Below are 26,245 nucleotides of genomic sequence, written 5' to 3'. Positions count from 1 at the left end.
TCCAACAGAAACTAACTTTTCAGCAGAGATCCCAACGACACACTGAGCGTAAATATATTGATTGATTACAATTGTTCCCGAATGAGTGAGCGTTCATGTGCAAAGGATTAGCATTTCAATTGTTATAATTATCAACTGTGTGTTGTCTTCTCAGTCGACCCCCACTTCCCTTTTGTACAACAAGCCGCCATACCGGTTTAGCCCACTAGGACACATTCCCCTATCATTTCTTGTAACCATATTTACTTTGTTTGTTTGTTTATGCATTTCTGTGAATTACTTAGTTAGTAAATAAATGATCTAAGACAATTGATGTATGGATGACTCATAGTGAAGACTGGGTTTGTGCAGATAACCAACCTTTTACGGAATGAGACTAACGTGAGGTAAAGTAAATAATTCATTTATTCGAAGAGTAATTGATGAGATATAAAGTATCTGAAAAGTTACATTAGGAAATTATAACTTTGTAATCTGAATATTTTCCTTGGTGCCCCGACTTTCTAGTTAATTACAGTTACATGATTAATCAGTTTAATCGCGTAATACTAATTACCAAGAATCTTTGATAAAAACTAAAAGTCTTCATTTAATGATAGTAAAGACACGACACAAGTCAGTTAAGAACAAATTCTTATTTTCAATGACGGCCTAGGAACAGTGGGTTAACCGCCTTGTTCAGGGGCAGAACGACAGATTTGTACCTTGTCAGCTCGGGGGATTCGATCTTGCAACCGTTTCGGGTTACTAGTCCCAACGCTTTAACCACTAAGCTATCCCATTTCGCCGCCCCATTTAGGTCACTGACGGTGTAACACAAAGGTTATTACGTTTTTATTTATTTTTCTTTTACTCAGTTGATCGCAGTCTGGTTTCTAACATCACCATATTATTTCCTGTCATCTTTTTTTCTGATTATGATTGAGTCTACCTTAGCCTTATGATTTAACATTTTACTTCTCTTTTTTCTGATTCTGATTGAGTCTACCTTAGCCTTATGATTTAACATTTTACTTCTCTTTTTTTCTGATTCTGATTGAGTCTACCTTAGCCTTATGATTTAACATTTTACTTCTCTTTTTTCTGATTCTGATTGAGTCTACCTTAGCCTTATGATTTAACATTTTACTTCTCTTTTTTTTCTGATTGATTGAGTCTACCTTAGCCTTATGATTTAACATTTTACTTCTCTTTTTTTCCCTCCCAACTGATTCCTTTCATTTATCCTTTCTCATTCTCTCACCTTTTCATCCATCCTACACACTTACCCCTTTATATCTACCCTCCCCGGCTCACTTGGATGGTTACACACTATTCTCCTTTGGGATGGCAACACTACTCTCTACTCTCATCCTCTCCTGTGGATGACAACACTACTCTCTACTCTCCTCCTCTCCTGTGGATGGCAACACTCCTACTCCACTACTCCACCTCCATAGCTGGCTTTGTGAAGTCTCCCCTGTCTGAGACCAAACTAACAGGCGACACCTTTGAGTTGTACTGTGACGTGGTCGGTAACCCGACCCCAGAGGTTCAGTGGTGGTACTCTGAGATCAACCGGGCCGACTCCTTCCGCCAGCTCTGGGACGGCGCCCGTAAAAGTCGCGTGTCCATCAACACGGCGTACGGCACCAACGGCGTGAGCGTTCTGGGCGTCACGCTTCTTGGTCTGGAGGATTTTGGGACATACGAATGTCGGGCCAGTAATGATCCAAGGCGTAACGATCTACACCAAAACTCTGCCTGGATCAGAGCACAAGCTACCATTACTATGCTGCAGAGTGAGTGGTCAGAGACAGTAGAGTAACCCCATCACCCCTCAGGGTTAGCGGCTTCATTAGTAGCCAGTCCCAATTCACAAATGTATTTATAAAGCCCTACCCCTTCCCCATATCAATCAATCAAATGTATTTATAAAGCCCTTTTACATCCAGCCTAAAACCATAGATAACCAGCATGGTCAAATAATAATAATCACAGTGGTTGTAGAGGGTGCAACAGGTCAGCACCTCAGGAGTAAATGTCAGTTGGCTTTTCATAACCGAGCATTCAGAGTTAGAGATAACTGTTGCGGTAGAGAGAGAGAGAGTCGAAACAGCCGGTCCGGGATAAGGTAGCACGTATGGTGAACAGGTCAGGGTTCTATAGCTACAGGCAGAACAGTTGAAACTGGAGCAGCAGCACGACCAGGTGGACTGGGGACAGCAAGGAGTCATCAGACCAGGTAGTCCTAAGGCATGGTTCTTAGGCTCAGGTCCTCCGGGAGGGAAGGGAAAGAGAGAGAGAGAATTAGAGGGAGCACACTTTAATTCACACAGGACACCGAATAAGACAGGAGAATAACTCCAGATATAACAGACTGATCCTAGCCCCCCGACACAAACTATTGCAACATAGATACTGGAGGCTGAGACAGGAGTGACCCTTTGATGTTTTGTACCTCTGTGAGGTGTAAGCAACATGGTTGATTCTACACGACTATTCCAGTCCTCATGGGGTTAGCAACTCAACTAGCTCTACCTGTGTACTCCCAAAAGCCTTCAAAAACTTCCAGGTCATCCACCAGTTCCCTTGTAGAAGCCATCACTGTATTATATCATGTTATATCGTATTACATCGTATTATATTGTATTACATCGTATTATATCGTATCGTATTGTATCAAATTGTATTGTATCATATTGTATTGTATCATATTTATTATATCGTATCGTATTGTATCATATTGTATTGTATTGTATTGTATCAAATCGTATTACATTGTATCGTATTGTATCATGTTGTATCATATCGTATTACATTGTATTATATTGTATTACACCGTATTGTATTGTATCGTATTGTATTGTATCGTATTGTATCATATTGTATTGTATCATATTTATTATATCGTATCGTATTGTATCATATTGTATTGTATTGTATTGTATCAAATCGTATTACATTGTATCATATCGTATTACATCTTATTGTATCATATCGTATTACATCATATTGTATTACATCGTATTGTATCGTATTGTATTGTATCGTATTGTATCATATTGCATTACATTGTATTGTATCGTATTGTATCATATTGTATCATATTGTATTACATCGTATTGTATCATATTACATTGTATTGTATTACATCGTATTGTATCATATCGTATTACATTGTATTGTATTACATCGTATTGTATCGTATTGTTGTCACGGCTGTCGTAAGGAGAGGACCAAGGTGCAGCGTGGTAAGCATACATTTTCTTTATTGAATCAAAATGACGCTTAACAAAATAATAAACACAACAAAAACAAACCGTGAAGCTCAAAGGCAAAGTGCCCTAAACAAAGTCAATCTCCCACAAACACAGGTGGGAAAAAGGGTACCTAAGTATGGTTCCCAATCAGAGACAACGATAGGCCGCTGTCCCTGATTGAGAACCATACCCGGCCAAAACATAGAAATAGAAAATCATAGAAACACAAAACATAGAATACCCACCCCAACTCACGCCCTGACCAAACCATAATAGAGACATAAAAAGGATCTCTAAGGTCAGGGCGGGACAGTTGTATCGTATTATATAGTATTACATTGTATTGTATCATATTGTATCGTTTTACATCAAATTACATTGTATTACATTGTATTGTATCGTATTACATTGTATTGTATTACATCGTATTACATTGTATTGTATCATATTGTATTGTATCGTTTTACATCATATTACATTGTATTACATCGTATTGTATTGTGTTGTATTACATCGTATTGTTTTGTATCGTATTGTATTATATTACATAGTATTGTATTGTATCGTATTATATTGTATTGTATCGTATCACATCATATTATATCGTATAATCTCCCAGAATAGCACTAAAAACAAACAAGCAACCCATAAAAGTGCAAAAAAATAGCCCATTTTAACATATGTAGGCGGAGAAACAAGGTTCAAGGAATAGACAACTTATTAACATCAGAAAACATTCATATTCGGCCGTCTCTGAAAAAACACTTAGATAATTCCTTTAAAGAAATATATTTTATTTCACCTTTATTTAAAGGTTGAGAACAAGTTCTCATTTACAACTGCGACCTGTCATGATACCGTTGATGATACAGTAGTAGCTATACGTGGTTATAGAATATACAGGAAAGATAGAAATGCAAATGGAGGAAGTGTTGCCATGTATGTCCAGAGTCATTTTCCTGTTTGGCGTAATATGTAATATGGCTACAGGTTAATCTACCTAAACTAAAGCCTATTCTCAAAGTTGCTATAGAAACCACCAAGTGGTAAAAGTCAGTATTTGGACTGGCAATATGTGTGAAATGTTGGATAATGTAATGTGATATCAACAGAGAGGTATATTTTCTGGGTGACCTAAATATTGACTGGTTGTGATCAAAATTTAATAGCCATATCTAGAAAAAAAAACGAAGTTTCAAAGACTGGACCTAAAATTGTGTATAAACGATCATACAAGAGGTTTTGTAATGATTTCTATGTCGAATATGTGAAAAATATTTTGTAGGTCTAATGTGTGTAATGAGGAACATCCGGACGCTGCACTTGAAGCAGTTATGAAACTGCTTCTTCCGGTTACTGATAGGCCCATCAAGAAACAAACATTTAAAACTGCCAAATCCCCATGGGATCGGTGCTGATTTTAAAAACTGTATGGCTGAGAGGGATGAAGCAAAGAGAATAGTAAATAAGTCTGACAACACAGCAGACTGGCAAACACACAGTCAATTGAGAAATCACCTAACTAAACTAAACACAAATGAGAAATCACCTAACTAAACTAAACACAAATGAGAAGAAACTATACTATGGAACAGAGATAAATTATATGAAGAATGATAGTTAAAAGTTCTGGAGTACTTAAATTAAATTCTAGACAAGAAAGCAAACTCGGCTCGATCTTCCATCTAGGCAGATGGCTTGTTCATAACAAAACACTTTTTTGTTGGTAAGATTTACAAAACTTGCTGAACCTTCATATTCATGTATAATGGACCCAATAATGAAAGACAAGCTCATTGAGTTCCACAAAGTGGGTGTGGAAGTGAAGGTGAAGAATTCTTGCTGTCTCTAAAAAAATATCTATTTTATTTTTCTAACCTTTATTTAACTAGGGCAAGTCAGTTAAGAACAAAAAGAGGCGGATTTAACTAGGCAAGTCAGTTAAGAATTCTTATTTACAATGACGGCCTAGGAACAGTAGCTTAACTGCCTTGTTAAATAAGGACAAACCACCTGATACCGACAACATGGATAGTAAATTGCTACGGTTGGTAGCGTAATACATTGTGACTCCTGTTTGCAACATCTTCAATTTAAGCCTAGAAGATGGTGTGTGCACTCAGAGGGAGGCAGAGATCATTCTGCTGACCCTAGAATAGCAGAGCACCCTTTTAATGGTTCAAACAGCCAACCAATCAGCTTGCTGCAAATGCTTTCAGCTTGCTTATAGGGGAGGGTTTCTCAACATGCTCGGCACTGACACAAATGACTGATTATTGGCTGAAAGAATTTGATAGTAAGATGATTGTGGAAGCTGTTTTGCCTTATTATGGATTGAGAGATACCTAAAAAGCTGAGGGTTTTTGTTAATGGAAGCCTCTCTAATGCAAATCAGTTGAGTGTGGTGTACCCCAGGACAACCAGCTAGGGCCATTATTGTTTTACTGCGAATACTGTGTTTACAAATGACCTTCCACTGACATTAAATAAAGAGGAAAGGGGGATACCTAGTCAGTTGTACAACGTAATGTCTTCAACTGAAATGTGTTTTCTGCATTTACCCCAAACTCCTCCGAATCAGAAAGGTGAATAAAGATTGTGTGTCTATGAACGCTGACGACTCAACATTAAACACGTCCACTGCAACAGTAAAATAAATAACTGAGACACTTAACATAGAGCTCCATTCAGTTTTAGAATGGGTAATTAGCAATAGTGCTAATTATTTCAAAAACTAAAATAAAAGTTTTGGGACAAATCACTCGCTGAATGCTAAACCTCGTTTAGATCTATTATTGAGAAATGTGGCTATTGAGCAAGTTGAGGAGACTAAACTGCTGGGTGTAACCCTAGATAGCAAGTTTTCATAACATATAGGCTCTATGGTTTCTAAAATGGGATGAGGTCTGTCCGTGATGGGGCGTTGCTCTGCCTTCTTGACGTCTCAGTTGACCAGACAGGACCTTCAGGCCGTAGTTTTGTTGCACCTGGACTACTGCCCAACTGTGTGGTCATGTGTGGAAAAGAAGGATATAGGTAAATTGCAGTCGGTCCAGAAACAAAGCAGAACGTATCACACTTAGATGTACTGTACATGGAGGGAAAGTGTCCGTAAAAATGCATGTCAGTCTCTCCTGGCTCAAAGTTGAGTGATTGACTGCATCACTATTGGTCTTTGTGCGAGGTATTGATGTGTTGAAAGTACCGAACTGTCTGTTCAAGCAGTTGGCACATAGTTCACACGCTCATCGGTACCACACAAGACATGCAACCAGCCGTCTCTTCACAGTCCCCAGGTTCAGAACAGAGGCTGGGAAACGCACAGTGTTAAATAGAGCCACGACTACATGGTAACCCAGGTAACTCAAACAAGCAATAATACCAGATTAAAAGAACACTTTACCGCACAAAGGGGACTGTGAAGAGCCATTTTATATACCTTGTATTGTAATGTGCACTGTATTATGTATTAGACCTAGATATCGTGTGTATGTGCTGATATGTAGGCTATGTGTGACATTTTAAATGTATGTATTTCAGTCCTTGACTAATAATATTCTGTGTTATGTATTATGTCATGTTTCATGTGGACCCCAGGAAGAGTAGCTGATGCCTTTGCAGCAGGATCCTAATGAATAATGAATACCAAATCACCAACCATACACCCTAAAAATGAATAAATTGCAGAGCTCTCCCTCTGTGCCCCACCCCATACACCCTAAAAATGAATAAATAGCACCCTAAAACCCTAAAAATGAATAAATAGCTCTCCCTCTGTGCCCCAGAATAAATAGCTCTCCCTCTGTGCCCCATCCCATACACCCTAAAAATGAATAAATAGCAGAGCTCTCCCTCTGTGCCCCACCCCACATCCTGACACCCTCCCTCTGTGCCTGAAAAATGAATGTAAGGTCCTTCCTTCGTCTATAGTGTTTAGTAAGGTTCCCTCCCCGTCGTATACACTGAGACCATCTCCCTCTGTGCCCCACCCCATACCCTCCCGTCGTCTACACTGAGACCATAGTGTTTAGTAAGGCTCCTTCCCGTCGTCTAAAACCATAGTGTTTAAAGGTTCCCTCCCGTCGTATACACTGAGACCATAGTGTTTAGTAAGGTTCCCTCCCGTCCTACACTGAGACCATAGTGTTTAGTAAGGCTCCTTCCCGTCGTCTACCTGAGACCATAGTCCTCCCGTCGAAGAGACCATAGTGTTTAGTAAGGTTCCTCCCGTCGTCTACACTGAGACCATAGTGTTTAGTAAGGCACACTGAGACCATAGTGTTTAGTAAGGTTCCCTCCCGTATACACTCTGTGTGTTTAGTAAGGTCCTCCGTCCATAGTGTTTAGTCACACCCATAGTGTTTAGTAGGTTCCTCCGTCGTATACACTGAGACCATAGTGTTTAGTAAGGTTCTCTCCCGTCGTCTACACTGAGACCCTGAGACCATAGTGAGGGTTCCCTCCCGTCGTATAACTGAGACCATAGTGTTTAGTAAGGTTCCCTCCCGTCGTCTACACTGAGACCATAGTGTTTAGTAAGGTTCCACTTAGATCCTGTCTGAGACCATAGTGTTTAGTAAGGTTCCTCCCGCTCTACACTGAGACCATAGTGTTTAGCATACACTGAGACCATAGTGTTTAGTAAGGTTCCCTCCCGTCGTCTACACTGAGACCATAGTGTTTAGTAAGGTTCCAGTGTCTACACTGAGACCATAGTGTTTAGTAAGGTTCCTCCCGTCGTCTACACTGAGACCATAGTGTTTAGTAAGGTTCCCTCCCGTCGTCTACACTGAGACCATAGTGTTTAGTAAGGTTCCCTCCCGTCGTCTCCATACACTCCCTCCCGTCGAGAGACCATAGTGTTTAGAGACCATAGTGTTTAGTAAGGTTCAAGGTTCCTTATGTTTCTCCCTAACCCATCTCACCCACCACCCAACTAACCATTCTCACCTAACCTGTCCTAACCCATCTCACCAATCCTAACCTACCTAACCTATCTAACCCATCTCATCCTACCTAACATCCCATCCTAACCTATCTAACCCATCTCACCCATAACCTAAACCCATCTCACCCACCCTAACCTAAACCCATCTCAACCCCACCACCCAACCTAACTAACCCATCTCACCCATCTCACCCACCCATCTAACACCCACCCTAACCCATCCCTATCTAATCCATCTCACCCACCCTAACCTATCTAACTAATCCCATCTCACCCACCCTAACCTATCTAACCCATCTCACCCACCCTAACCTATCTAACCCATCTCACCCACCCCCACCCTAACCTATCTAACCCATCTCACCCACCCTAACCCATAACCCATCTCACCCACCCTAACCTATCTAAACCATCTCAACCCCTATCTAACATCTCACACCCTAACCTAACTAACCCATCTCACCCACCCTAACCTATCTAACTAATCAATAAACCTATCTATCTAACCCATCTCACCCACCCTAACCTATCTAACTAATCCATCTCACCCACTAACCCATCTCACCCACCCTAACCTATCTATCTAACCCATCTCACCCACCTCTCTAACCCATCTCACCCACCCTAACCTCATCTAACCCAACCTATCTAACTAATCCATGTCACCCCATCTCACCCACCCTAACCGAACTAACCCATCTCACCCATCCTAACCTAACTAACCCATCTCATCCACCCTAACCTATCTAACCCATCTCACCCACCCCTAACCCCATAACCCTAACCCATCTCACCCACCCAACCCATCTCAACCTAACTAACCCATCTCACCCACCCCTAACCCATCTCACCCACCCTAACCCATCTCAACTAACCCATCTCACCCACCCTAACCTAACTAACCCATCTGCATCGGATACTTTGATTTCCCTTTCATTTTGTCCTTTTATGTTCTTTCATATTTAATTCTTAGAAATGTTTGTGTATGTTAGGGTAGCTCCACAATTTTAAACATTGGTTTGGACAGTCTCACGTATTTACATTTGAGTCATTTTGCAGACACTCTTATCCAGTGAATATGTACTGTATCTCTACTGAACAAAAATGTAAACGCAACATGCAACAATTTTAAAGATTTTACAGAGTTACAGTTTATATAAGGAAATCAGTCATTTTAAATAAATAAATTAGGCCATAATCTATGGATTTCACATGACTGGGAATACAGATACACATATTTTGGTCAGAGAGACCTTAAAAAAAAAAAAGGTAGGGGTGTGGATCAGAAAACCAGTCAGCATCTGGTGACCATTTTCCTCATGCAGCGCGACACATTTCCTTCGCATAGAGTTGATCAGGCTGTTGATCAGGCCTGTTGTGGCCTGTAGAATTTTGTCCCACTCCTCTTCATTGGCTGTGCGAAGTTGCTAGATATTGGCGAGAACTGGAACACACTGTCATACACGTTGATCCAGAGCATCCCAAACATGCTCAGTGGGTGACATGTCTGGTCAGTATGCAGGCCATGGAAGAACTGAGACATTTTCAGCTTCCAGGAATTGCCATGCATTATCACGCTGAAACATGAGGGGATGGCGGTGGATGAATGGCATGTCAATGGGCCTCAGGATCTCGCCACGTTATCCCTGTGCATTCAAATTGCCATCGATAAAATGCAATTGTGTTAATTGTCCGTAGCTTATGCCTGCCCATACCATAACCCCACTGCCACCATGGGGCACTCTGTTCACAGCGGTGACATCAGCAAACCGCTCGCCCACACAATGTCATACACGTGTTCTGCGGTTGTGACGCCGGTTGGACGTACTGCCAAATTCTCTAAAACGACATTGGAGGCAGCTTATGGTAGAGAGATTAACATTAAATTATCTGTCAAAAGCTCTGGTGGACATTCCTGTAGTCAGCATGCCAATTCCACACTCCCTCAAAACTTGAGTTATCTGTGGCATTGTGTTGGGTGACATTTTTAGAGTGGCCCTTTTATTGTGCCCAGCACAAGGTGCACTTGTGTAATGATCATGCTATTTAATCATGTTATTGATATGACACACCTGTCAGGTGAATGGATTATTTTGTCAAAGGAGAAATGCTCCCTAACAGGAATGTAAATACATTGGTGCACAACAATTTTTGAGAAATAAGCTTTTTTGTGTGTATTGGAAAAATTCTGGGATCTTTTATTTCAGCTCATGAAACATAAGACCAACACTTTACATGTTGAGTTTATATTTTTGTTCAGCATATATCAATATATATGGTTCTGGGTTACGAAGGACATGGAAACCTATCAAACACTGGCCCTAAATCACTATCCAGTCCCAGAAGCCTGACTTCTAACCTTTAACCCCTATGTCAGCTCTACAACCTTCTGTGCTGAATTGCTGGATGCCAAGTAGATTTCAAACCAACATTGACTGCTCTGTCTGCAAATCATTGGAGGTAGAGACCAGAGCCATTTATAGACATCCTGTTTATTTGTATGGCTCTGGTATGGGAAAGTACTCATACTTAATGTGTACGGCTCTTGTAGGGGAAAAGTATTCATACTGTATGTGTATGGCTCTGGTATGGGAAAGTACTCATACTTAATGTGTACGGCTCTGGTAAGGGGAAAGTACTCATACTGTATGTGTACAGCTCTGGTATGGGAAAGTACTCATACTTAATGTGTACGACTCTGGTATGGGAAAGTACTCATACTGTATGTGTACGACTCTGGTATGGGAAAGTACTCATACAGTATGTGTACGTAGGGAAAGCTCTGGTAGGGAAAAGTACTCATACTGTATGTGTACGGCTCTGGGGAAGGTATGTGTACGAAAGTATTCATAAAGTACTCATACTGTATGTGTATGGCTCTGGTATGGGAAAGTACTCATACTGTATGTGTATGGCTCTGGTATGGGAAAGTAAAGTACTCATATACTGTACAGTATGTGTACGGCTCTGGAATGGGAAAGTACTCATACTGTACGTGTACGGCTCTGGTATGGGAAAGTACTCATACTGTATGTGTACGGCTCTGGTAGGGGAAAGTACTCATACTGTATGTGTACGGCTCTGGTAGGGGAAAGTACTCATACTGTATGTGTACGGTTCTGGTATGGGAAAGTACTCATACTGTATGTGTACGGCTCTGGTAGGGGAAAGTACTCATACTGTATGTGTACGGCTCTGGTATGTGAAAGTACTCATACTGTATGTGTATGGCTCTGTATGTAGGGGAAAGTACTCATACTGTATGTGTACGGCTCTGGTATGGGAAAGTACTCATACTGTATGTGTATGGCTCTGGTATGGGAAAGTATGTGCCTACCACTCATTGTGCTTGTTTGAAGTGAACTACAGGGTTGTTTAGAAACACAAGCCTGTGTGATGTCTCTATCAGGGCTGGGGTCAATTCCATTTCAATTCAGTCAATTCTGGGAGTAGCCTGAAATTCCAATCCAATTTTCCTCACTGCTTTTCAACTAATTTCTCAATGAACTACATTGAAAATTACAAGAATAAGATACCATTTGAAATGGAATTGACCTTAACCCTGATGTCTTATCGGTGTTTCAGAGCCTTTCATCAACTGAAATGTACATTTTCCTCATTGTTTTTCAGTTAATTGGAAATGTCAGTTTAACTTCATGTGTTGAATATATTGAAATGGAATTGAATATTGGAAGTGTTTTATTGGTGTTTCAGAGCCTTCCATCAACTCGTCGGACCACATCATGCTGCCCACTGATCACCACAGCCTGCCCATCACTTTGCAGTGCAACCTAACATTATTCCACAGTGCCCACAAGGAGAGCTTCTGGATGAAGAATGGGGAGGAGATCCAAGAGACCCGCGGAGAGAGAGCCAACACTGAGTACTAGTATGTCCCCATCTATAAGAGTTTAACAACTGTCATGGTAGGGAGAGTTTAGAGTTTATTATCTGTCCTCCTATTTCCTTATTTTTTTCCTTATATGTAAAAAAAAAGCCCTTATTGGTTAATAAAGTAGATCGGTTGGGCCCTCTTGTCTCTTCCTCAACTCTTTTTTGAATTGACATCCTAGCGAATATTTTTGATGACTGATTGGGGGCTTGGAACTCTCCTATTTAGTTGTTTTTTTGAGGATCCCTGGCTGTCACGCTGGAGACCGGGGTTCATTTCCCCCGACGGTGGATGTTTAAACCTATAAGTGTTGACTAACTTTGAAAAGATCCTCTCTGCCGTGTTAGAATTCTGGGGTTTCTTGATTGTTCCTGATTATTAGAGATGTTGAAGATGGGTTGGTCTAGGTCCTACAGTATTTGCCCTGCTTGCCCCCGTATGGGTAACAGTCCTGTAACCTAACCTAAGTGCACATTTCTGAAGAAACGACAGATTATTGGGACGCAGGCAATGCCTCTGACATCAGAGTGCCTTACAGAGTTAGAACTAAACAAGGATTGATTGACTTGTGGTGTTTGTTTTGTGTAAATCCAGCCTGAAGAAGCCCCGAGGAGAGGATTCAGGGAGTACATGTGTGTCTACACCTTCGATCAGGCCCCTGCTAACTGCCTATCCCTAACCCTCCGTTAACGCCACCATCGAGATTAAAGGTTAGCCACACCATCGAGATCCCTAAACCCTCCGTTAACATAACATAGTGTTGTATGAGGTTAGCCACACCATCGAGATTAAAGGTACATCCCTAACCCTCCGTTAACATAACATAGTGTTGTATGAGGTTAGCCACACCATCGAGATTAACACCATCGAGATTAAAGGTACGACCTATCCCTAACCCTCCGTTAACATAACATAGTGTTGTATGAGGTTAGCCACACCATCGAGATTAAAGGTACGACCTATCCCTAACCCTCCGTTAACATAACATAGTGTTGTATGAGGTTAGCCACACCATCGAGATTAAAGGTACGACCTCTCCCTAACCCTCCGTTAACATAACATAGTGTTGTATGTGGTTAGCCACACCATCGAGATTAAAGGTACGACCTATCCCTAACCCTCCGTTAACATAACATAGTGTTGTATGAGGTTAGCCACACCATCGAGATTAAAGGTACGAACATAACATATCCCTAACCCTCCGTTAACATAACATAGTGTTGTATGAGGTTAGCCACACCATCGAGATTAAAGGTACGACCTATCCCTAACCCTCCGTTAACATAACATAGTGTTGTATGAGGTTAGCCACACCATCGAGATTAAAGGTGTTGTATGAGGTTATCCACACCATCGAGATATCCCTAACCCTCCGTTAACATAACATAGTGTTGTATGAGGTTAGCCACACCATCGAGATTAAAGGTACGACCTATCCCTAACCCTCCGTTAACATAACATAGTGTTGTATGAGGTTAGCCACACCATCGAGATTAAAGGTACGACCTATCCCTAACCCTCCGTTAACATAACATAGTGTATGAGGTTAGCCACACCATCGAGATTAAAGGTACGACCTATCCCTAACCCTCCCGTTAACATAACATAGTGTTGTATGAGGTTAGCCACACCATCGAGATCCCTAACCCTCCGTTAACATAACATAGTGTTGTATGAGGTTTAGCCACACCATCGAGATTAAAGGTACGACCTATCCCTAACCCTCCGTTAACATAACATAGTGTTGTATGAGGTTATGAGGTTAAAGCCATCCCTAACCCTCCGTTAACATAACATAGTGAGATTAACACCATCGAGATTAAAGGTACGACCTATCCCTAACCCTCCGTTAACATAACATAGTGTTGTATGAGGTTAGCCACACCATCGAGATTAAAGGTACGACCTATCCCTAACCCTCCGTTAACATAACATAGTGTTGTATGAGGTTAGCCACACCATCGAGATTAAAGGTACGACCTATCCCTAACCCTCCGTTAGCATAACATATCCCTAACCCTCCGTTAACATAACTTAGTGTGTATGAGGTTAGCCACACCATCGAGATTAAAGGTACAGTACTACTCCCACCCACCAGTGTTGAATAGTAATTCAGATGAGTCATTCACATGAATCATTCATGAGTCATTCACATTCACATGAATCATTGACATGAATCATTCCAAGCGCAATGATGACCTAATAGGCTGCCCAATTTAGCACTGTCATATAGTCCCTGAAATACTGCCTTTCGTAGGGCCTCCCTGCCTACATCAGACCTGGGTTCATATACTATTTCAGGTATTTCAATTACTTTTTAATATATTTCCAAAACAAGTATTCAGATTGTATTAGGTACACCTCTTTCACAAAAATGGATCGCTTCTGCAAACAGTGATCATATATAAAGCAGGCAGACAGGCATCGAGGCATTCAGTTACTGTTTGATTAAACATTAGAATGCGCAAAGCTAGTGACCTAAGCAACTCTGAGCATACTCAACTCTCGTACAGACTCGGGAGAGTCCAAACCCTCCCCTAACCCGGACAACCCAGCGTTGTCCGGGTTAGGGGAGGGTTTGGCCGGCAGGGATGTCCTTGTCCCATCGGGCACTAGTGACTCCTGTGTTGGGCCGGGCGCATTGCACGCTGACACGGTCGCCAGGTGTACGGTGTTTTCTCCGACACATTGGTACGGCTTAAGTGGGCATTGTGTCAAGAAGCAGTGCGGCTTGGCAGGGTTGTGTTTCGAGTACGCACGGCTCTCGACCTTCGCCTCTCCAGAGTCCGTACGAGAGTTGCAGCGATGAGACAAAACTGTAACTACCAACAGGATACCACAAAATTGGGGAGAAAAAGAGGTTAAGAAATAGAGAGAGAGAGAGAGAGAGAATGGTGCAAGAAACTTTAAACATCCAGTCAGCGGCAGTCCTGTGTTAGTCCTGTGGTAGTCCTGTGGTAGTCCTGTGGCAGTCCTGTGTTAGTCCTGTGTTAGTCCTGTGGCAGTCCTGTGGCAGTCCTGTGACCTGTGGCAGTCCTGTGGCAGTCCTGTGTTAGTCCTGTGGCAGTCCTGTGTTAGTCCTGTGGCCTGTGGCAGTCCTGTGTTAGTAATGTGGCAGTCCTGTGTTAGTTCTGTGGTAGTCCTGTGGCAGTCCTGTGGCAGTCCTGTGTTAGTAATGTGGCAGTCCTGTGGCAGTCCTGTGGCAGTCCTGTGGCAGTCCTGTGGCAGTCCTGTGTGGCAGTCCTGTGTTAGTCCTGTGGCAGTCCTGTGGCAGTCCTGTGTTAGTCCTGTGTTAGTCCTGTGGCAGTCCTGTGTTAGTCCTGTGGCAGTCCTGTGGCAGTCCTGTGTTAGTCCTGTGGCAGTCCTGTGGCAGTCCTGTGGCAGTCCTGTGGCAGTCCTGTGGGCGAAACAGATAGTTGATGAGAGAAGTCGAAGGGAACTGCAAGCTAACAGGTGGGCCACAAATGGACAACATTTCGGAACTCGTCGATCCTTGTCACCGATGGGCTATTGCAGCAGACGACCTCACCGGGTTCCGCTCCTATCAGCTAAAAACAAGAAGAAGAAGGGGCTCCAGTGGGCACGACATCACCGGGTTCCGCTCCTATCAGCTAAAAACAAGAAGAAGAAGTGGTGCCAGTGGGCACGACATCACCGGGTTCCACTCCTATCAGCTAAAAACAAGAAGAAGAAGGCTCCAGTGGGCACGACATCACCGGGTTCCGCTCCTATCAGCTAAAAACAAGAGAAGAAGCTGCTCCAAGAAGCTGCTCCAGTGGGCACGACATCACCGGGTTCCGCTCCTATCAGCTAAAAACAAGAAGAAGAAGTGCTCCAGTGGGCACGACATCACCGGGTTCCGCTCCTATCAGCTAAAAACAAGAAGAAGAAGCTGCTCCAGTGGGCACGACATCACCGGGTTCCGCTCCTATCAGCTAAAAACAAGAAGAAGAAGTGGTGCCAGTGGGCACGACATCACCGGGTTCCGCTCCTATCAGCTAAAAACAAGAAGAAGTGGTGCCAGTGGGCACGACATCACCGGGTTCCGCTCCTATCAGCTAAAAACAAGAAGAAGTGGTGCCAGTGGGCACGACATCACCGGGTTCCGCAGCTAAAAACAAGGAAGTGGTGCCAGTGGGCACGATCACCGGGTTCTGCTCCTATCAGCTAAAAACAAGAAGAAGAAGTGGTTCCAACGACATCACCGGGTTCCGCTCCTATCAGCTAAAAACAAGCAGAAGAAGTGGTGCCAGTGGGCACGACATCACCGGGTTCCGCTCCTATCAGCTAAAAACAAGAAGAAGAAGTGGTGCCAGTGGGCACGACATCACCGGGTTCCGCTCCTATCAGCTAAAAACAAGAAGAAGAAGGGGCTCCAGTGGGCACGACATCACCGGGTTCCGCTCCTATCAGCTAAAAACAAGAAGAAGAAGGGGCTCCAGTGGGCACGACATCACCAACACTGGACAATGGAGGAGGGGAAAACGTTGCCTGGTCCAACGAATGCTGATACATCACGCTGATGGCAGAGTCCGGATTTAGCGTAAAACGTGCTTCCTGCTTTTGCCAGCCAATCATCTGTGGACTGAACTGACATGGTTTGTAAATAATAATGCAAATAATAATAGTCCTTCCACAGTGACCTTTCAGTGACCTTTCAGTGACTGGATTCTGAATTCTTATTCCTTACACTCATTGCTGCTCCTTTATTCGCACACATGCATGCATACACACACACACACACACACACACACACACACACACACACACACACACACACACACACACACACACACACACACACACACACACACACACACCGTACACACACACACACACACACACACACACACACACACACACACACACACACACACACACACACACACACACACACACACACACACACACACGCACCGTAAACACACACACACACACACACACACACACACACACACACACACACCGTAAACACACACACACACGCACACACACACACCGTAAACACACACAACGTAAACACATACACCGTAAACACACACCCCGTAAACACACACACACACATCGTAAACACACACACCGTACACACACACAAACACACACAGCAGTGAATGGATTGCCATGGGGCTAGTACTGATCGTTCCCAATAGACAGCAAGAAATACCTTAATTTAGGATTAGAGCGAATGCAGAGTGTTTATGAATCAAGATGCCGTAACAACAGAACAACAGCTGTCAAATGAATAACACAGGTTATTCGAAGGTTGAACATTACCCACGAGGCAATGTACAGCTGGAGATGCTGTTGTAATTGAATCTCAGAGTACAATTGTAATTGATGATTTTAATATTTACTAGAGCATACTTATTCTAATAGAGAACTCTATTACATTGGGATTGGAACTGCAGTTTAAATTCTGTAATTGACTGATTTGTAATGGAAAGGAACCCTACCCTGATGTTAGTCCACCAATGGGGTTCTATTATGAGATAACACTATTAGTAAAACTATCATTACTTTCATTGGTTGCATCCTAAGTGGTGCCCTGAAATGGTGCCCTATTCCCTTTATAGTGCACTTCTTTTGGCCATATCCTATAGGGTTCTATGTAGTGGGAAGTAATATTTGATACACTATATTATATAAACATCACGAGAGAGAGAGAGAGAGAGAGAGAGAGAGAGAGAGAGAGAGAGAGAGAGAGAGAGAGAGAGAGAGAGAGAGAGAGAGAGAGAAGGTTTCTCACCACAGCAAGTCAGGGACATAAGAGAAATAATCATTCATCTAAGACCATTTTTTATGCACCTGAGTTGTTTGGACTCAGGATCTGAATTGTTGACCAATAGTATTAATGTAAAGGTAACCTCCAATCAGATATCACACGTACATGATGTAACCTCTACTTATCAGAGTTAAAACAATGAGGTTGGTATGACAACACAGAGAATGCTGAATTCTTAAGACAACACAGAGAATGCTGAATTCTTAAGACAGCACAGAGAATGCTGAATTCTTAAGACAACACAGAGGAAATTATTGCATCTAGTTGATAAGAAGAGTCACTAAGACATCTATAGGTCTATACACAGCACAGGAAATGGGCTTGCATCTAGGTTTATACAGTATAGGAAATGGGCTGGGCTGCCCTACATCTATAGCTCTATACACAGTACAGGAAATGGGCTGCCCTACATCTATAGGTCTATACACCGTAGGAAATGAGCTGGGTCGCCCTCCATCTATAGGTCTATACACAGTACAGGAAATGGGCTGCCCTACATCTATAGGTTTATACACCGTACAGGAAATGGGCTGGGCCCCTACATCTATAGCTCTATACACAGTACAGGAAATGGGCTGGGCTGCCCTACATCTATAGGTCTATACACAGTACAGGAAATGAGCTGGGTCGCCCTACATCTATAGGTCTATACACAGTACAGGAAATGGTCTGCCCTCTACAGGAAATGGGCTGCCCTACATCTATAGGTATTTACACAGTACAGGAAATGGGCTGCCCTACATATTTAGGTCAGTACAGGAAATGGGCTGGGCTGCCCTACATCTATAGGTCTATACACAGTACAGGAAATGAGCTGCCCTACATCTATAAGTCTTTACACAGTACAGGAAATGGGCTGGGTCGCCCTACATCTATAGGTCTATACACAGTACAGGAAATGGGCTGCCCTACATCTATAGGTCTTTACACAGTACAGGAAATGGGCTGGGTCGCCCTACATCTATAGGTCTTTACACAGTACAGGAAATGGGCTGGGCTGCCCTACATCTATAGGTCTATACACAGTACAGGAAATGGGCTGGGCTGCCTTACATCTATAGGTCTTTACACAGTACAGGAAATGGGCTGGGCTGCCCTACATCTATAGGTCTATACACAGTACAGGAAATGGGCTGCCCTACATCTATAGGTCTTTACACAGTACAGGAAATGAGCTGGGCTGCCCTACATCTATAGGTCTTTACACAGTACAGGAAATGGGCTGGTATTTGGAACAGAATCCCTGAGACTTGATTATGTGATAACACGGTATTATTACTGAAACTTATTATTATTTATTTTTATTTTTTTCACCTTTATTTAACCAGGTAGGCTAGTTGAGAACACCATTATTTAACCAGGTAGGCTAGTTGAGAACACCTTTATTTAACCAGGTAGGCTAGTTGAGAACACCTTTATTTAACCAGGTAGGAGAACAAGTGCAGTAGTTGAGAACTCATTTGCAACTGCGACCTGGCCAAGATAAAGCATAGCAGTGTGAACAGACAACACAGAGTTACACATGGAGTAAACAATTAACAAGTCAATAACACAGTAGAAAAAAAATAGTCTATATACATTGTGTGCAAAATGCATGAGGAGGTAGGCGAATAATTACAATTTTACAGATTAACACTGGAGTGATAAATGATCAGATGGTCATGTACAGGTAGAGATATAGGTGTGCAAAAGAGCAGAAAAGTAAATAAATAAAAACAGCAGTGGGATGAGGTGGGTAAAAATGGGTGGGATATTTACCAATAGACTATGTACAGCTGCAGCGATCGGTTAGCTGCTCAGATAGAAGATGTTTGAAGTTGGTGAGGGAGATAAAAGTCTCCAACTTCAGCGATTTTTGCAATTCGTTCCAGTCACAGGCAGCAGAGAATTGGAACGAAAGGCGGCCAAATGAGTTGTTGGCTTTAGGGATGATCAGTGCGATACACCTGCTGGAGCGCGTGCTACGGGTGGGTGTTGCCATCGTGACCAGTGAACTGAGATAAGGCTTAGCTTTACCTAGCATGGACTTGTAGATGACCTGGAGCCAGTGGGTCTGGAGACGAATATGTAGCCTTCCTGTCCTTTGTCCTACGGTGTTCAGGGTTTACCCTCCTGTTAACTCATGGTGTTCAGGGTTTACCCTCCTGTTAACCAACGGTGTTCAGGGTTTACCCTCCTTATTGGTTGTTTTCCCTCATTCCAGCTGTTCCTGACATCATAGGCCACAAGCGTAGTGACAATAAGAATGAGGGCCAGAAGGCCTTGCTATACTGCAAGTCCACTGGCTACCCCTACCCTATCTGGACCTGGCGCAAACTGGACAACGGGTTCTACATGGTACGTTGTTGTTGTTCTTCTTCTCCTTGTTATTGTTGTTGTTGTTCTTGCTGTTGTTGTTGTTGTTGTTGTTTTTCTTCTTCTTGTTATTGTTGTTGTTGTTCTTCTTGTTCTTGCTGTTGTTGTTTTTCTTCTTCTGGTTATTGTTGTTGTTCTTCTCTTTGTTATTGTTGTTGTTGTTCTTCTTGTTCTTGCTGTTGTTGTTGATGTTTTTCTTCTTCTTGTTATTGTTGTTGTTCTTCTTGTTCTTGTTGTTGCTCTTGTTGTTGTTGTTCTTCTTCTTGTTCTTGTTCTTCTACTTCTTCTACTTCGCATGACAATCACTTCTCCTCCTGCCTCTCCCGACAGGACATCAACAACTCCTCTGGCCGTTTCTTCATTAACAACAAAGACAACTACACTGAGCTGAGCATCATCAACCTGGACATCGACTCCGACCCGGGGGAGTACCAGTGTAACGCCACCAACATGATCGGCACCGCGTCCATCGTGTCTGTGCTGCGGGTCCGGAGCTACCTGGCCTGGCTTTGGCCTCTGCTGGGCGTCCTGGCCGAGGTCGTTATCCTGGTCATCATCATCGTGGTCTATGAGAAACGCAAGAAGCCAGACGACATACAAGACGGTGAGTCAGGAGTCTGAGACCATATCGGCCATGGTGGCCATTTTAGTTTGCTGGTTTGTGGTTCGTTCTCCTCATTTCAATGTTTTTATTGTTGTTTGTGGTCAAATATAGTTTGCAGATAGCCATTTCAAATTATTAATTATTTTCCAAGAGAGAAAAACAATAATCAGCATTATTCAATGCTGCAGATTACCTCCATGAATAAGCTAATACTCAATTCTTAAATCATAGTTCTCTCTGTATATGGAGGCATCCTTGCCAACCAGCTGATGACCTAACAACTAGTGAAGTAGTGGGTTAACTCAAGTACTCTGTGTACCCTCCTATTTACGGTGTTCAGGGTTTACCCTCCTGTTAACCCACGGTGTTCAGGGTTTACCCTCCTGTTAACCCACGGTGTTCAGGGTTTACCCTCCTATTTACGCACGGTGTTCAGGGTTTACCCTCCTGTTAACCAACAGTGTTCAGGGTTTACCCTCCTGTTAACCAACGGTGTTCAGGGTTTACGCTCCTGTTAACTCACGGTGTTCAGGGTTTACCCTCCTGTTAACTCACGGTGTTCAGGGTTTACCCTCCTGTTAACTCACGGTGTTCAGGGTTTACCCTCCTGTTAACCCACGGTGTTCAGGGTTTATCCTCCTGTTAACCAACGGTGTTCAGGGTTTACCCTCCTGTTAACCAACGGTGTTCAGGGTTTACCCTCCTATTTACCCATGGTGTTCAGGGTTTACCCTCCTGTTAACCCACAGTGTTCAGGGTTTACCCTCCTGTTAACCCACGGTGTTCAGGGTTTACCCTCCTGTTAACCCACGGTGTTCAGGGTCTACCTTCCTGTTAACTCACGGTGTTCAGGGTCTACCTTCCTGTTAACCCACAGTGTTCAGGGTCTACCTTCCTGTTAACCCACAGTGTTCAGGGTTTACCCTCCTGTTAACCCCCGGTGTTCAGGGTCTACCTTCCTGTTAACCCACGGTGTTCAGGGTCTACCTTCCTGTTAACCCACGGTGTTCAGAGTTTACCCACCAAATTGTTACCACTACATCCTTGCTAACAATGTCCCAGCTGGCCTAATCAAATTACCCATGAATATTCAATCTGTTAGATTGTCCTGACAAGGTGTGTCCTACAGCAACAGTGTTGTGTGTGTGTGTGTGTTTACGTGTGTGTGTGTTTACGGTGTGTGTGTGTGTGTGTGTGTGTGCCTGTTGGGTGAAGCTACTCAGACTGAATTATTGAGTACAGGTGTGGCCAGTATAGTGTCAGGTAACGACAGAGCAGATGTCTGCTGACCAGCAAAAGCTGACTTCAAAGTATGTTTCTGTCTAGACAGACTGCAATTTCTGATCAATTCTGATCAACTGGCTTGTTCTTGTGTCAGGAAACTAAATACCACATGAATCAGATCCTATACTGTACCTGGCCATTACAACAGATCAAAGTTGTTTCTGCCTTTGGCCTTTTGTTGGGCAAAAGACACACACACACACACACACACACACCGTAAACACACACACACACACACACACACACACACACACACACACACACACACACACACACACACACACACACACACCGTAAACACACACACACACACACACACACACACACACACACACACACACACACACACACACACACACACACACACACACACACACACACACACACACACACACACACACCGTAAACACACACACACACACACACACACACGGTAAACACACACACACACACACGGTAAACACACACACACACACGGTAAACACACACACGGTAAACACACACACACACGGTAAACACACACACACACACGGTAAACACACACACACACACACCGTAAACACACACACACACACCGTAAACAACCCTTAACCCTTAGTTAATAAATGTTGCAGTACCAAAACGAGTTTAGAATATACAATTAGGGTATTACTGTGTAATATTTTTCCCCCTCTTTCCCGAATTGCATAACACAACCTATGTTTGGTAAGTGACAGACTGCATGTCTCTTGAGATTCAATCAGCATCTAAGCTTATGTCCAAACCATCCAAGCTAGCCTGATCAGTTTGTGCTGTGTACAGTAGCTTACTCCTGTGGTTGTTGTCATGCCAAACAACGACCATAGGAGTTGGCAAGACAGCACAAACAGATCGGACCCCAGGCTACATCCACACAACATTCTGTACATTCATCTATCCCCAGTGGGCAAGATTTGGCATGTGATGTCAAACGGACGTCATTTTCTGGTTTTAAAACAGATTTTCTGGTTGAGAGGATGTCATATTACCAGTTTACAATCAAACCGTGACTGTAAAGATGTTGGTTTTTGTCTTCACGACGGCACCAAGACATCATCGAGACGTCATATTTTGGTTGTTATCTGTTCGTATAACCAGTTTTACTCGCTGGGTTTTCTATAGAACCTTAAATTAGAATGTCTCTTACCTTACTGCTTAGGCTACTTCTCTATGGACGTTCACAGTCAGACAGCTTGTATTAAACAACAACAAAATAGTATATCGTGCCAAGGTCACCTTCAAGGTCATCAGTTTTCAATTATTGTATTCCCTATTTTATGCTAGTAGCATAATATGCTTTTGTAAGGAGTCCATTAATATAATATATGCCATTAAGCAGACACTTTTTATCAAAAGCAGCTTACAGTCCTGCATACATTTTTAGTATGGGTGGCCTCAGCGGGAATCGAACCCACAACCCTGGCGTTGCAAGCACCATCCTCTATCAACTGAGCCACACAGGACTAAAATTGTTTACTTTGTGTTGGTCAATTTCAATGCAGTGAGTGAATAGCCCTTTTGGTGCGCAGCTTGTCTGTCTTTGCATGTATATTTTTTAACGAAAAGGAATTTAAACTTCTGCTTGAAATTCATAATCACTTTCTCATCTCGTGTGGATTTTGTGGCTCTTTTTGACTGCATTTGGTGTGATTGTGACTGTGAGTGTCCTTCCCTGTTAAGTTTAAAAATGGCTTCCATTCAGCATAGGGCCAATACACTATTTAACTTCTTCACCTGCGATTCCATCCCATCTGCGTGGTTTCGAGCTCAAGTTTAGTTCATTCACTTATGGCATTTATGGAACTGAATTAAATCAATTTATGGAACTAGTGGAACTTAATTGTATCAATTTATGGAACTAGTGGAACTTAAATTGAATCAATTTATGGAACTAGTGGAACTAAGTTAAATTCCAAAATCATGGAATTGTGTAACACACAAAACTGTCTATGAACATCATTTAACCAAGCCTCCAACCAGACAATGTGTTACAGTCATTCATATTACCACTGTAACACGTTGCTTCTTTAAGGAATACTGTACTTTCTACCCAAACAATTCCCCACCAGCATGCACCATTGTCATTTTTTCAGAAGATATTTTCATCTGATAATCTAAAACAAAGTTGTTGTTTTTTGTCTTCATTTCTTCATATTTTCCCTTTGTGCATCAGATGACGAACCAGCTGGACCCATGTAAGTGCATCCATGTTACAATCATTTCTTGATTTAGAAGTCTATGTTTTGCTCCAGTGTTTTTGTGTTGATTCTGTTTCTGTAAACTGCTGTATACTAGAGTTGGGCTCAATTATATTTTGTAAAACTGAAATTGATCTTCCAATTCAAAACGTTCCTAATTGACAGGAACCCTGGGGTGCATTGCATTTAAGTCATGCATACAGTATATTCTACAAACCTTGTTTTACTGCTAAGTAGATGTCAAGTTTTTGACCACTGATCAGCGATCAGGTGTATTATTAGTGTGTTAGCTTTGTTTTGATGGTAACCCAGTCTAACTCCGCCTGTGTGTATCCTATTACAGGAAAACTAACTCCACCAACAACCACAAAGACAAGAACCTTCGTCAGAGGAACACAAACTGAGCAGATTGATGTCTCATTATTAGTGAGTATTTATCCTCTCTGAAGTCAATGCCAGAGTTGTCTGGTCAAGATCCAGAGAAAAGAATGGAGCTGGCAGCCATTTTGTTTTCCCAAATTCATGTTGTTGTCATTTACTTCATGTAGCAGTAACCTGTCAATCACCACAGATAGTCAATCATATGTTGTGCAGGAAATCAATATTGCTAAAAAAGTTTATCCTACTTTATCAATAACTTGTCATCGTATATCTTCCTGTCAATGCTACAGACATACAGACACATATCGTGACATGTAATCTGCAAGTGGTGTGTAACAGCCAGGGTTGGGGTCAAACCCATTTAATTAAATCCAGGAAGTAAACTAAATTTAAATAAATCCAGGAAGTAAACTAAATTTAAATAAATCCAGGAAGTAAACTAAATTTTTAAAAATCCAGGAAGTAAACTAAATTTAAATAAATCCAGGAAGTAAACTAAATTTAAATAAATCCAGGAAGTATACTAAATTGACTGAATGGAAATGGAATTCGTCCCCAACCCTGGTGCCAGTACAAACAAAGCACAATAGAACACACTAATAACTTCCTTCCACTTTTTCCCCCACAGATAATAACATATTATACATGTATTGACCATATGAAGGTAACCAGGAGAGGGATCCATAGCAATGTGTTAATGAGGAGGAGGAAGAGGAGGAGGAGCTACTGTAAATGTCTGTATTGTATGATGAGGCATGCCTTCTGATTTGATTATCTGTTTATCGTGTGATGGGGGTGAAGAAGGTGATCAATGAATGTGATCCCCATAACATTATGAATGGTTTATGAAGTGTCTACGAAGCATTATAACCATTGTGGCTGCATGCAGTTATTGATTGTTGCTATTTATTTATTTATTATTTATTCTTATCAGATTCTTGTCATTTTTCTTCTTTTTTTAAACTAATTCTGAAGTAACGCATGCAAGGTATTCTAACCTTCTGTTTGGTGTTGACATGACATTACTTTTTCTTCTCCGTCTCAAAAGGCACCTCAGTCCATATACAATGCACTACTTTTTGACCTGGGGCCTGGGTCTCAAATCCAAAATGGCACCCTAGTCCCTATATAGTGATCTACTCTTGACCAGGGCCCACAGGGTAGTGCACTGTATATGGCAGGGGTATTCTGACCCTACTGTATTGGGCAGGGGTATTCTGACCCTACTCTATAGGGCAGGGGTATTCTGACCCTACTGTATTGGGCAGGGGTATTCTGACCCTACTGTATAGGGCAAGGGTATTCTGACCCTACTGTATAGGGCAGGGGTATTCTGACCCTACTGTATAGGGCTCTGACCCTACTGGGGCAGGGGTATTCTGACCTTACTGTATAGGACAGGGGTATTCTGACCCTACTGTATAGGGCAGGGGTATTCTGACCCTACTCTATAGGGCAGGGGTATTCTGACCTTACTGTATAGGGCAGGGGTATTCTGACCCTACTGTATAGGGCAGGGGTATTCTGACCTTACTGTATAG

At 42.4% G+C, this 26,245-nt stretch overlaps 1 protein-coding gene and 1 pseudogene across 2 annotated transcripts in view; both read left to right on the top strand.

The window, feature by feature from the left end:
- Nucleotides 1–26,245, top strand: part of LOC135556712 (zinc finger protein 609-like) — a 648,963-nt gene that overhangs the window by 293,023 nt on the left and 329,695 nt on the right. The window lies entirely within an intron of this gene.
- LOC135555204 (neuroplastin-like) lies at nt 1,301–25,423 on the top strand (annotated as a pseudogene).

Source organism: Oncorhynchus masou, chromosome 15 (assembly GCF_036934945.1).
Source record: "Oncorhynchus masou masou isolate Uvic2021 chromosome 15, UVic_Omas_1.1, whole genome shotgun sequence".
In the NCBI taxonomy this organism is placed as follows: domain Eukaryota; kingdom Metazoa; phylum Chordata; class Actinopteri; order Salmoniformes; family Salmonidae; genus Oncorhynchus; species Oncorhynchus masou.
The sequence above is the reverse complement of the archived record's forward strand: the minus strand, read 5'-3'. Positions and strand labels throughout refer to the sequence as shown.